At 49.4% G+C, this 14,097-nt stretch overlaps 1 pseudogene; it reads right to left on the bottom strand.

Moving 5' to 3' along the window:
• Positions 1-1,659: 1,659 nt before the first annotated feature.
• On the bottom strand, positions 1,660-1,788 carry LOC149870837 (U2 spliceosomal RNA; annotated as a pseudogene).
• Positions 1,789-14,097: the final 12,309 nt, after the last annotated feature.

The raw sequence follows: 14,097 nt of genomic DNA, 5'->3' as shown, positions 1-14,097 counted from the left end.
AGAGTTCTTTGTAACACAAGAAATGTTCTGTTGTTTTTTCTGTAATCAAAAAATGAGTGACAACTAAGTGCTGGGTGCCTCAAGTCTAAAAATATTCAGAACTACAGGATTAGAGAATAGGGCATTTCCGTGTGCTCTGTTATTACCTGTGCTATAGTCATGCTCTGTCCTGGTTTTTTTAGTTTAGGAACATATGAGAGCAGGGACTTTCTCTTATCGGTCTATACAATGCCTAGCACAGTGGATCTTGCTTGGGGAACTGTTATAATGCAAAAAGCAAAGATTTGCCTTACACTTTGGGATGTGGCATAGCTGGGTCTTCATCAGTAACTGTAGGGAATTGTCTTCCTCCCCAGTGCTTGTGTTCAACTTTCTTACTTTTAATTAAAAAGCAATTTGGGGCTATAAAAGCAGAATAAACAACATTTAACGGTGTTCAGTAATCTTTTCAAATGGAGAAAAGATTTAGAGCAGTCCCTCTCAGGCTGAAATTGAATTACTTAAAATATCTGTTCATTTTGTGTTCTTTATTAAGGATCTGATCTAAAGAATTCTGAACAGAATGGCTCCAGTGGACTTCTGTGGGCTTTACTTACTCTCCATTCCTTTTTGGCTAGGGACAGACATTCAAAAAGCCCGAACCTGAATTGATTCAGTCTTTGCAGGTTAGTCTAATCTGGCTAGGCTGAACCGGTTTTCAAGTGGATAGATGTTCCGCACATGTCTGCAGTGTCTTAGGCCAGAAGCTCAGGGGTGCTAGAGCAGCCCTCCCTTCCACAGGGAACCTCAGCTGAGGAGGTAGGGGTGCATGGCCAGGTCCTGGCAGGCCTGTCCCAGGGCTCCCTGACAGCCAGGAGCAATCCGGGCCTATAGGGACGCCTGGTCCCAGAAGGGAACTCTTCCCCCCCCTCCCTCTCCCCCATTGCCACATGGCCAGGAGGGGGGCCCTGTTCAGTGCTGGGGGGGGTCTTCTCCCTCCTCCCTGCTGGTACAGTGGGGTGGGGAGGAGGGCTCTGTGAGGCCGCCTGCCCCCAGATGGGGACTCTTCCTCCTGCTTCTCCCCCATCACTGCTTGGTGGGGAGGAGGGGCTTTATGGGCTGCTGACCAGCCTCAGAGGGGGACTCTTCCCCTCACTCCTCCCCCCTCCCAGGGCAGGGGGCTCTATTTGTGCTCAGGGGGAGTCTTCCCCCCATAAGCAACTTGTGGGGGGGGGGCACTCGGGGGCATGTGCCCCCCTGAGATTGGGCACTACTGGCAGCTTCTACGGGTGGTCACTGCTTGCCACCCCCCGCGCCACCTGCTGCCTGTGGGTAGTCCTCCCGTGCCGCTGACATTGCCACCTACATATGGTGCTCTCTCTGTCTCAGGAGGCATCAGTCATTCATGCTTCCCCCTACTTCTAGAGTGCAGAGCTCAGCTGGGCTTCCCTGCAGATTCCAGCCCAGAGCTTCCTCTCTGTGAGAGCCCAAGCAGTGTGCAGCTGCCTGATTAGAGACAGCCAGTGGTGCCCTGTGCTGGGGAGGAGCACGACCCCCTGCAGTCTACCCAGCTGCTTCTAAGCCTGCAGCTCCATGCTGCCAGCCTGCAGCTGGGCTCTCACAAAAGGGAAGCAGGGGTGGGGCTCCCTCCACTCTGGGACAATTTTTTTTTTTTTTCTGTTTTTTTGCACCGGTCCTGGAAGCACTGCAATACCAGGTCAATGCATGGAGTGGAGGGAGCATGCTCCGGTTCCACCACCCAATACCAAAAAGAATCTGCTCAATATAGACCTCCTATGGAGGACATATCACCCAGAGTGGGCTGCCTCATGGCCATGCTGGCAGCACGGCAATAGCCACTCTGGGACAATGCTTTGCAGCTGGCAATGGGAGAGAGCAAGCTCCTGACTTCCCTGCCTGCTGCTGCTGCCATGCACCAGGATTACAGCCATGGGGGGAGTGTGTGAGGGTCCCTCCACACTGTCCAGCTGAGCCCCTCTTGGGGGGAGAAGGGGGAAGGAGAAGTGTTCCCCCCAGCATGGAACAGAGCCTCCCCCACCCCTACTCTGGGGCTGGGCAGCATCGCATGGAGCCCCACCTCCCAGCCCCCGGTGTGGGGAGGGGAAGAGGAGGAAGAGTCCAGATCCAGCTTCCCACAGAGTCTCTCTTCCTACCCTGGGAGGAGGAGGAGGAGGAGGAGGAAGAGAGGAAGAGTCCCGCCCCCCCCTCCCCCCCAACATGGAACAGAGCTTCCTTCCCCACCCTGCAGGACAGCCTACCCAGCATTGCCCTGTTAAGGTGACAGAGGCAGGGAGAAGGGTTAATTCCTTCCTCTGCTCTCCCAGACAGCCAGGGTCTGCCAGCTCCAGGGGCCACTGCTGCAGCTCCCCAGCAGACAGACTGACTCCTGCTGGGAGGGGAAGGAGGGAAGAATTAACCCCCTCCCTGCCCATTGCCTTATGGGAGCCACGCTAGCCAGTGCTAGCCCTAGTCCCAGCTCAGCTAGAGAGCAGAGGGGCGGGGCCAGCCCTGTGGCTGGAGGAGAGAGCCCCACCCAGTCCAGAGAGCATGCTGGGATGCTGGGGGGGTAGATTTATCTTAAACCAGGAAGGGGTCTGGGACAGACGTTGCATAAACTGGTTTGAGGCAAATCAGTTAAGTCTGATACTACATTCAACCAGGTTTATCTCAAACCAGTTTCAGCCATTTTCAAACTGGTTTATGTGCACTGAACTTAAGTTCTGTTACAGGTTTAAACCAGTTTTTGATCACTTAAACTGGTTTATATGTAATGTCTGTCCCTATGGTTATTTAGTCTGCTGAGGAGAGAAAGCAGTTTGGATTTCAACTACTTGGGTTTTACTCCTGCTTATCCAAATCGCTCATGTATTGTGCTCTATTTTACTCTTTATCCCTAAAAGCGATAGAAATTAGTGTGTCTTTGTCTTTAATGGTTTGGCTCTTTAACCACAATTCTCCCAAGCAAGTCTAACAGAGGTGGCATGGGAGTAGATGTTCAGTAGAATGAAGTTGTTTTTAAAACCCAAAGCATGTTTTACTGAGATCTTCTGAGTCTTGATATTTTTAAAACTGAAGTCTGTAGAAGAAGGGTATAATGTCTGTGACAGTGTTAAGTTCACACAACAGACCAGAAGTAAATTATTAAAAGTGAGCATAGCACAGGGTGCTTAAATACTCTTGGGACAGCTGGAGCAGAAATAGTTCAGGTAGAAACCATCCATAGGACACCAAATGCAGCAATACTGAACTGAATCTGACTGGTGGGGCAGAAAGAGCAGCAGGTCTTATCTTTCCTGCTGTAAGAGTGGCAGGACAGTCAAAGGCAGCTCCCATTATAAGGTTCAGGAGTTGTTTGAGCTATTTGCACCTCACCTCCTTCCTGATTACCTTGCCAGATAATTGAACTCCCTCTTCCAAAAGCCAGCTAAGCTGAGGAAGTTTCTCAAAAAGCTTTTGCTACATACCACCAGGTTTCTATGCTGCCTCTTCATATGGCAGCCTTACTTATAGCTGGAAGCCATTATTTTATAATAAAAGACATTCACAGCAGTTAAACTGCTGTAATGCAAGTAAACACAATGGAGACATGCACCATAACATCTTGTTATGCTATTTCAGAATTATTGTGGCAATGACACTTGCTGCAGTTTAAATAAAAATCACCTAATTGCAGTTTACTTTTAGTAATTGTATAGCTACTATATTGTTTTCTTTGACTAGTAGAGCTTCTATTAAACAGTCCAAGAGTTATGCTATAGTACGTGGTGGTATTTTTCCATGACTACCATAAATTAGCAAACAGTTGTGAGAATAAAGCATCCAGTGTGTCCTACAGTAGGAGGTAGCTAGTTTGGAAGGGTTCAACTCTGACTGTAATTAGTTTATTCATTAACGGATAGAAATTCAATGATGTAGCCGCATGAGATACAATATTGAAAGCTACCTGAACATATGGGAGCATGATAATGCAAATTTAATTTCTTAAAACAGGAAAAAGTCCTTTTTGTTTAATGATCCAGTCTCATGTTCTGTTCTGAAGTGACTGTTTTGTTTTGTTTCATTTTAAACAAACTCAATATGTCAGATGCAAGAACTGGATTATATGCTTTTTACACAGAGCTAATATCTGTGTCTATGAAAATGATTAAAGTATTTTCCAGCATTCTTTGGTCTGTTCATCAAGATATGGGTATTATTATTAAATGTTTGACTTGAATTAGTATTAAAAGAGAAGTCAGCAGCTGCTCAGTATGCATACAATTGTAGGACAATACATTCAGTTTCTGATTTTATTGGGGTGCTTAAGAATAGAGAGGAAGGGTTGTGTCCAGCAGTTAGTGCATATCTGTAGATCAGACCTTGGTTCAAATTCACAAAGCATCACAGACTACTCTTTTAGATGCCTTTTAATGCACCCTCTTTAAAAAGTTCAATGGAGTTAATCATTCTTCATTGCTTTTTAGAAATGTTGTGATAATACATACACGAAAGGTGGTGATGCTACATTCATGGGGGCCGGGACCTAAGGTAGATGGAGAGACATGCATGGAATTCCAGGCAACTATCTAGTCTGCTGTCTTTAGGTCCTAAGCACATTTTTGAAAAAGCACGGTAGTTGTGAGGTACACCTTTGCAGACACACAAATAGAGGGTTGTGTGTGACTCATGAGTACTTACACAGATATTTACCTATGTTGTGCTAGAAAATAAAGAGTTTTCCACGGGCAAGTTGGTAGGCTTCATTTTTCAGAAATGGAGAGATTTCATTTCAAAATATAGGAAACCCTTGCTATTTGCGAATCTGCTATTCACAGATTCGAATATTTGTGGTGCACTGTGTCAACTGGGTGGGTTGCCACTGTGGCTCCCTTTGGTGCTGCACCGAGCTCCTGCCTCTGCAGTTAAGCCAGGCATGGAGCACTGTGCAGGGCTGGGGAGAGCGGAGCGGAGAGCAGAGCTGGATGGGCGGAGAGTGAGTGCTAGGGATGGAGAGGGAGGTGGCAGTGGTGGTGGCATCTTTTCCCCAGGAGGCAGCCACAATCAGTCCCCAGGCGCTGCAGGGGAGCCCACACTTCCAGGCTCTCATGGTGGGGGGTGCAAGGAAGGCTGTGGGATCTGACGGGGAGCCCCGTCAGTATTTGCAGATTTTGCCGTACGTGGGGATCTTCAGAATGGGTCCCCTGTGAATGGCGAGGATCTCCTGTATTACCACTGTTTAGAGTTTATCATTGCTAAAGGTGGACAGAATATTTTAAATGAGCTAACTCTAATCTTCACAGAATCCAAACATTTTTTGAGGTTCAAAAACTCTTTAGTAAGTTTGGGCATTTTTACACATGCTCTGGGAGTGGGGGTGCAGTAATTAGAGCAGCTTCAAGAGCTGCTCTAATTAAAGTGCCTGGAGCGTCTTATGTATTAGCATCCCCACACTTCAAAATGGCAGTGGGGGTATGTAATCTAAAGCAGGGGATGTCAACCAGGGGTATGCATGCCCCCAAGGGTATTTAGAAAGGACATAGGGGGTATGCAGAGATGGGTGGGGACAGAGCGTGCCCTGGGGCATGGTGCTGGTGTCTTCCCCTGTGCCTTCCCACACTTTGCTTCTTACCCAGGGGAGGGGGAAGGGGAGGGGCTGGTTGGGCACTGTCAGCCCCACATCACCTCCCACCTCAGCTTGCTCTCTCTGTGCCTGTTTCCAGGAGCTGGGCTGTGGGGGTGAGGACAGCAGTGCCCCTGTGCAGGCCACACACGCATCACCTGGCTGGGGGGGGGCAGGGCTCGCTGTAAGGGGGTGAAGAAGGTGCTGGGCGAGGGTGACGCCGGCGGCAGCGGGGTCCGGCTCAACTTCCGGGTCCCGGCGGAAGGCCAAGCACCCAGGTTTCCCCCTTCCAGGAACCCGGAAGCACCCGGGTCGAGGCCCACCCAGACGGATAAAGGGAGAGCGGCGGATCCGGAGGGGAGACCGGAGGCAGGAGCGGCGGATCGGGAGGAAAGCTGTGGGAGAGCCAGTGCCGGAGGAAACACCATTGAGCGGGTGCGAGCCGCTTGGAGACGTGGCAGGACCTACTGGGACAGGAGTAAGCTCTGCCGTGGCGAGGAGGCCTGGCCAACTGGCGGCGAGGACATGAGCGGTTTAACGCCGTGGGAAGCGACGGCACCCGGCAGGAGCCGGGTACCGTAAGTACTGTAATACAGGGGCGACCACAGGCGGGGAAACCACCGCGCCTGTGATTTTTGGGAGGACTAAGGAAGGAGGCCCTGGGAGAGGGCGGAAGATCCCAGCCCGAGTCCAGGAAGGGGGTCAACCCCGCAGTAGATAGGGAATATCGGGGAGGATAGCCGAGGGTCCAAACAAACCCCGGCTCCCGTGAATCCCTGCCAGGAACCTGGTGTTGAACTTTGTATTTTTCTTTACGAACATTTTTTTGGGACTAGCGTCCTGACGAGTGGCTTGCCCCGAGAGGCGGCCGCTACCCGGAGGACCGGGTGAGGGTGTAGGGGTGGAGGAGCCCTCAGGATCCCTGGACCCAGTGGAGACGGAGTGCCGCTTCCGAACTGCACGCGCCACAGTATTGTGAACCCCTAAGTTACCATCGAAGTCGTGGCAGGTGAGACTGGCGTGGTTACAGTGAGGACGGCACATTCCCCTCTCACTGGGGGGTCCCCTGTGAGACGGTTGGTCGACGATCCGCACCCCTCACACTCGCATGCAGCAGCTGCCACTGCCGCCATCCCGTGCTGCCGCCACAACCTGTGCTGCGATCTGTGGCCAGTTCTACGTGTGGCTTCGCAGGCTGCTGATATGCCTCACACCTCGTGTGCTGTGCATCAGCAGCCTGCAAAGTCACACGTGCGACTAGCCATGGGAAAGTGGTGCAGAGTATGGTAGGGGCGGTGCAGGGCGGTGGCAGCTGCCATGTGTGAGCCCCACCCCCGCCGTGGCCAGCCAGCTGGGTGGCACATGTGTGGGCCACAGAGGGGCACTGCTGCTCTCGCCCCCTGGTCCTGCTCCTGGGAGTGGGCACAGAGACACACTCCCTTCCTGCCCATTCTCAATCTGCTGCTGCCCCAACGCTTTCCCTCTCCCCCTCACCGCCCCTTCCCCCCCACACTTACCTGCTGTGTGTGTGTGTGTGCGTGTGTGTGTGTGCGCGCGCTTCTGTGTGTCTGTGTGTGTCTGTGTGAGTCTGTCCCCTGCCTGCCTGGCCACAGCAGGCACATAGCATTGCTTGGCTCTTGGGGGCAGCAGGGTGCAGAGTCCAGCTTGCAGCAGCAGCTACCTCCGCCCCGTACACAGACTGTAGGGGCACATGTCCCACAGACGTCCATTAGGGTGTGAACAGTGGCAGGAACTGCTCCCTTCCTTCCTGCACCTCCCAGACAAACCACTCTTGCAGCTCTGTCCCGCACTCTGCCCTGGCTGTGCAGCCCCAGCCCCGCTCCCTCCCTCACCATGGGGGCCTCCATCTGTTCCTCCCCCCCTTAAAACTAAGAAAAAATTATAAAGGGGCACATGACCTGAAACTTTGAGGCAGAAGGGGTACACTTGCTAAAAAAGGTCATAGATTCATAGATTGTAAGGCCGGAAGGAACCTTGGAATATCACTGGGTCCAGGCCCCTGCACCAAGCAGGTTGAAAACCCCTGATCTAAAGCATGTTGAACAAGCTTTAGTTAAAGCACCTCTGCTGCCATTTTGAAGCACAAGGACACTGATACATGAGATGCGAAGGTTGGCTGGAGTGTGGTAATTAGCATACTCCAGCAGACTAGATTAATCTGCTCCTACACGCTGTAATTACAGTGTGTCAGAGCAGTCTCCCAGCTTGTGTACAGGCACTCTTTAATGGTCTGCCTTCTTAATGCTGGTTATGACTGGAAGTGCAAATAACACAAGAGTAGCTATTTTTACACCATTTATCATTCATTAAAATAAAAATGTCTGGAAATGTGTAGTGAAAACCTGTTCCTATGAGATTTTTCCAGCCTTCCAGGCATGCAAGCATTTCACACCTTAGCCTAAATTTCCATCATTGGCAACTTTGACCAATACTGAGATTTTATAAAGAAATCTCAGGGGTTGTAATTCAGCTTGGTTAGATCCAAGAGTAGGTGCTACTGAGTTCTAAATACTAAACAAATCTTTTACCTTTTAACTGAAGATTGCATTGCATTGTACTCATTTTTCAGGCAAACAGAAAAAATAAAATATGATGATTCCCTAGAAGTTTCCTAAAGTCTGATCTCTGCCAAGTAGATTCTGTGAACACCTGCCTAGTATGTGACTTGTTGAAAATCTTTGAGTGTTTTGTAAAGTCTCTTCCATTCCTACCCACTAGGGACATCTTTGAAATTAGCATAGTCTATCTCAAAATCAAATGCAAACAAATTTTAAATTAATAGTGTGAACATACTGGGAGAAAAGGGACTTAAGGGGGAGGCGGACATGTTTACTGAATATACTCCATCTGTCATTTCGCGCTTCTTGGAAGAGTAAGAACTCAGGTTCAGAAGCAAGAGGGAGATCCAAATGTAAGGTTAGCTTAAAAAAGGATGAATTAGCACTGCAGACGGCAACAGCACCTAGCTGGTCTAAGAAGAGTGTGAGATGTGTTCCACTTCCAAGGCCTTGCTTAAATTATTTAATGCTACTGAATTATGCATCCAACAATACCAGGAAAAATCGAAGCCCTTGTTAATCCTCCAAAATAATAGTGAACCATGAAAATAAAACCAGAGCAGAAGATTTGCTAAACTGGCTCAAACTAATGATCACTCTAGTTCAATAACTTTTCTCTAAGAGTGGCTTTGGAAGAAGGCATGAATCCCCTCATAAATTTACTTACTTTGTGCTTTTGTCTTTGCAATGAACGACATAAAAAGAACATTGAAACTGTCCCATGGTGTGTCTTGTCCTTTTGCTGAAAAAAGCTAGGTATATGCCATGGAACTGGTCCGAGCCAGTTGGTGCTCAGCAGTAGGGCTGTGTGAAATTTCACCACCAGTTTTGTTTTGATGCTGTTTCAGCCTGTTTTGAGGTCGAAACAGCAAAATCAAAATGAAACAGATATGGTCGAAACAGCCTCAAAACAAAATGAGGCAAGTCGAAATGTTTTGCTGTTTTGACGTTTCACCCATAGGCTATAATAGGGAAGGTTGAAACAGCCTATAACTCTGTCATTTCTAGCCAGATGTGGATAAAACTTGCAGAAATGGTAGCCTCTTCTGAGGGTATAAAGTGTGCCACGTTTCAAGAAGATAGGTACAGGGGGTTCAGAGACACTGTACTTATGCCATGCGTATGTGTTAAGCCACAGCAGGGTCAAAGCTACAGGAATTCTAGCCCCTGCTGAGGCCATGAAGCCTGCCACATTTCAAGGAGATCAGTGCAGGGGTTTGGAGAAACTGCACCTCAAGCGGCGGACAAGCAGAACTCATGACATGGGTAACACTGTGTGTGTTAAGGCACAGTAGGGTGAAAGCTGCAGGCATGCTAGCCCCTCCTGAGGCCACGAAGCCTGCCAGCTGCCAGGCAGATCAGTGCAGGGGTTCTGGGGCCCTTCACCTCTGGCTGCTGACAGGCAAAACTCGTGTCATGGGTGCTTGTGCAACTGTATCTGTCTTGGGGCACGGGGAGGGGAAACTACTACAGGCCTTCTTTGCAATGGTTTCGCTAGAGATGCATCAATTGATGAATGCCAGCGTATTGTTGGCTCTGCTGGCTACAGCATCGCACTGCCGGCTCATGTTCATACTGTGGTCAATTATTACCCTCAGGTTTTGGTGACAAGTGATGGGGGATTTTCAGTCCTGATGCCTGATGACAGGCAGCAGTTGTAGAAGCATCCATTACACGAGTTTTGCCTGTGAGCAGCTATGGGTGCACAGCCCCAGAACCCCCCTGCACGTATCTCCTCGACAGCTGGCAGGCTTTGTGGCCACAGCAGGGCCTAGCAGGCCTGCAGTGGTTTCCCCCGTCTCTGCCCCAAGACAAACGCAATTGCACAAGCACCCATGACACAAGGTTTGCTTGCCTGTGGCCAGAGATGCAGGGCCCCAAAACCCAGAACCCCTGTGTCTATCTCCTTGACAACTGGCAGCCTTCATGGCCTCAGCAGGGGCTAGCAAGCCTGCAGCTTTCACCCTGATGTGCTTTAACACGCACAATGTCACATAGCTGTCTGCAGCTTGAGGTGCAGTTTCCCCAAATGCCTGCACCTATCTCCTTGAAACTTGGCAGACTTCGTGGCCTTAGCAGGGATTACCACCCCTGCAGTTTTGACTCTGCTGTGGCTTAACATATGCACATGACATGAGTTTTGCTTTCAAGATTTTGGGGTGCAGTTTCCCCAACCCCCCCACACCTATCTTCTTGAAACGTGGCATGCGTCACACATGTAACACAAGTTTTGGTTTCAGGATTTTGGGGTGCAGTTTCTCTGAACCCCTTGCAGCTATCTCCTTGAAACTTGTTAGGTTTTGTGGCCTCAGCAGGGGCTACCATCCCTGCAGTTTTTGACTCTGCTGTGGCTTAACACATACACGTCACTTGAGTTTTTTCTATCAAGACTTTGGGGAGCAGGTTTGCCAAACCCCCTGCACCTGTCTTCTTGAAACATGGCACGTATCATGCCCTCAGAAGGGGCCCCCATTCCTGTAAGTTTCATCCAAATCTGGACAGAAATGACAAAGTTATAGCCTGCTTTGACCTTCCCCATTATATCCTATGAGCAAAACGGCAAAATGTTTTGACAGAACTAAACAAAAGTCGAAACGAAACACTGTTTTGTTGAAATGTCGAAACGCTGGTGTGAAAACAGAACGCTTCCATTTCACAGAGCTCTAGTCAGCAGTGGTTTTGTCTTCCTGTCACAGGCACTCAAATTGGTTTGGCTGCTGTTCAGAACAGTCTGATCCTGCCTGCCATATGAATAAGATCAGCTGTTGGCAGCACTTGTCAGTGATGGGTTTCCTGGGCATTTTCTCCAAAAGGTTTGGAAATAGATAGGGCCCAAATGGTTTCAGTATGTTCTACGAAGCATGATAGCTGGTTGCAGTGGGTGACAGGCATTTTGGAAAATGTTTCATAGACATCAGGGCTGGAAGGGACCTTGGGAGATCATCGAGTCCAGCCCCCTGCCCAAAGGGCAGGAAGTCAGCTGGGGTCATAGGATCCCAGCAAGATAAGCATCCAATTTACTCGTGAAGGTGTTCAATGTAGGTGCTTGAACCACCTCCGCTGGCAGACTGTTCCAGACCTTGGGGGCTCGGACAGTAAAGAATTTCTTCCTTATGTCCAGCCTGAAACGGTCTTGCAGGAGTTTGTGACCATTCGACCTAGTCATCCCTTGGGGCGCTCTGGTGAACAAACATTCCCCCAGATCCTGGTGGTCACCCTTGATAAACTTATAGGTGGCCATCAGATCACCCCTGAGCCTACGCATTTCCAGGCTAAAGAGTCCCATGTCTCTCAGCCTATCATCATAAGATCTGTTTTCCTGACCGCTGATCATGTGCGTGGCTCTCCTCTGGACTCTCTCAAGCTTCTCCACATCCTTTTTGAATTGTGGAGCCCAAAACTGGACGCAGTACTCCAGCTGCAGCCTCACCAAGGCCCTCAGAAGGGGCCCCCATTCCTGTAAGTTTCATCCAAATCTGGACAGAAATGACAAAGTTATAGCCTGCTTTGACCTTCCCCATTATATCCTATGAGCGAAACGGCAAAATGTTTTGACGGAACTAAACAAAAGTCGAAACGAAACACTGTTTTGTTGAAACGTCGAAACGCTGGTGTCAAAACAGAACACTTCCATTTCACACAGCTCTAGCCAACAAGGGGAGAATGACGTCCTGGGATTTGCTCGAGAAGCATCTATGGATGCAAGCCAGCGTTTTGGTCGCTTTATTAGCCGCAGCATCGCATTGCAGGCTCATGTTCATCTTGTGGTCAGTGATGACCCCCAAGTCTCTTTCTTCTGTAGTGCTATCCAATGTAGCACTGCCGAGCCTATAAGGATGCTGCAGGTTTTTCCTCCCAAGGTGGAGAACCTTGCATTTTTCGGTGTTAAACACCATCAGGTTCTCGTCTGCCCATTTGCTGAGCTTGTCCAGGTCAGCCTGGATCTCCCGCCTATCTTCTGGCGTGGATGCTTTGCCCCAAAGTTTGGTGTCATCGGCGAACTTGGCCAGTCCACTCCTGACTCCAGTGTCCACATCATTAATGAAGATGTTGAACAGTATGGGTCCAAGGACAGAGCCTTGAGGGACCCCACTGGTCACAGGGCACCACGATGAGTGACTGCCATCGATTACAACCCTCTGGGTCTGACCACAGAGCCAATTTCCCAGCCAGCGGATCGTGGTGGAGCCAAGGCCGCAACTGGCCAGTTTGGCCAAGAGGTGATCATGGGATACCAGATCAAAAGCTTTTTTGAAGTCAAGATATATGACATCAATCTCTTCTCCCTTGTCCAGGTGATAGGTCACCCGGTTATAGAAGGAAATGAGATTGGTCAAACAAGACCTACCTACAACAAACCCGTGCTGGCTATCCCATAGAATGTTAGCCTGGGCCAGTCCCTCAAGGATGGCCTCCTTAATAAACTTTTCTAAGAACTTCCCCAGGATAGAAGTCAGGCTAATGGGCCTGTAGTTAGCCGGATCCACTCTCCTCCCTTTCTTGAAGATCGGCACCACATTGGCCTTCTTCCAGTCTTCGGGCACTACACCAGAGCGCCAGGAGTTTTCAAAGATCCATGCCAGGGGCTGGGCTATGACGCTCGCCAGCTCCTTGAGTACCCTGGGGTGCAGATTGTCAGGGCCGGCTGACTTGAAGGTATCCAGCTTCTCAAGATGTTCCTTCACGAGGTCAGCATTTATGGAGGGTAGGGTATCCCCAACACCTGGATCTCCCTGTCCCATAGCAGGCATGGGCGTCCCATGGGACTGATGAAAGACTGATGCAAAGTATCTATTTAATAGGTTGGCTTTTTCCTGGGTGTCAGTTGTCAGTTGCCCCATCTGGTTTAGCAGGGGTCCAGCGTTGCCCTTGCTTTTCCTCCGGCTCCCCACATATCTGAAAAAGGACTTTTTGTTGTCCTTGATGCTTGAAGCTAGTTGGAGTTCAGTTGCAGCCTTGGCTTTCCTGGTTTGCTCCCTGCAGGACCGGACCAGTGCAGAATAATTCTCCTTGGAGGTGAATCCCGTCCTCCATCCTTTGTAGGCTTTCCTTTTTAGCCGCAGGAGGTCCGCTAGGTCCCTGGAGAGCCAGGAGGGCTGCTGTGTCTTCCTGCTGCCTTTCCTCTGTGTTGGAATAGATTTAGCTTGCTGTGCTATGTTACTGTGCATATTCCTTTTTTTTTTTTTTTTTTGTGAAAAATGGCAGGCAGTTAGGAATCCCCTGATTCCCAGAGAAATTTAGGCTAAGAACCACTTTTTTAATTGAGCTTAGATGCTCTAATCCTGTTGAAATCAAAATGCATTAGGTGCTGTGGTGCCTAAGCAACTTTTGCAAATAGGATTTCGGCTAGTTGGTCATTTAGGCATTTTGGAAAGCCCGGACTCTCGTGTATAACCAACATCATTCAATGGCCAGTTAAGAGGGCAGAGGTAGGAATGTTTGCTTAAAACATTCTCAGTAAGAAGATATTTCTCTAGTCTTGCCAAGGTCATGCTGTACTGAAACACACCAGTAATATGTGCATTTCTTCCATGCTTCCCCATGGCAGAATGTGCTTTCATTGGCTCCTGTGGCTGTGCAGGGGTGTAAGCTCCTTCCACCACCCTGGTGTACTTATACAGGCCTGTGCCAATGGGGGCACTCAGCAGCCAAGTCCCTACCTAAGTACGTAGGTGGAGAAAAGTGGAAATGGCAGAACCGTAGCTCCATTTCCTTTCTCACAAAGCAGATAAGCCAGCAAGGTTCAAGGCAAGGAAGTAAACTCAATCCCCAAAAAGAGAGGGAAGAGTGGAGGGATTGTGGACCTTTGAATCATAATTTGTTTTCAAGGCTGCTCTGGTGGTCGGCAGGTTTTGAAAGTGTGTTCCCCTTTTTGTAAAATAGCTAATAATCATGCACAGGTATTCCTCAGAGTAAAGG

The sequence above is a fragment of the Crocodylus siamensis genome, chromosome 2 (genome assembly GCF_052110815.1).
Source record: "Crocodylus siamensis isolate JL-2025a chromosome 2, ASM5211081v1, whole genome shotgun sequence".
NCBI lineage: Eukaryota > Metazoa > Chordata > Crocodylia > Crocodylidae > Crocodylus > Crocodylus siamensis.
This window is presented reverse-complemented; position numbering and strand designations above follow the sequence as displayed.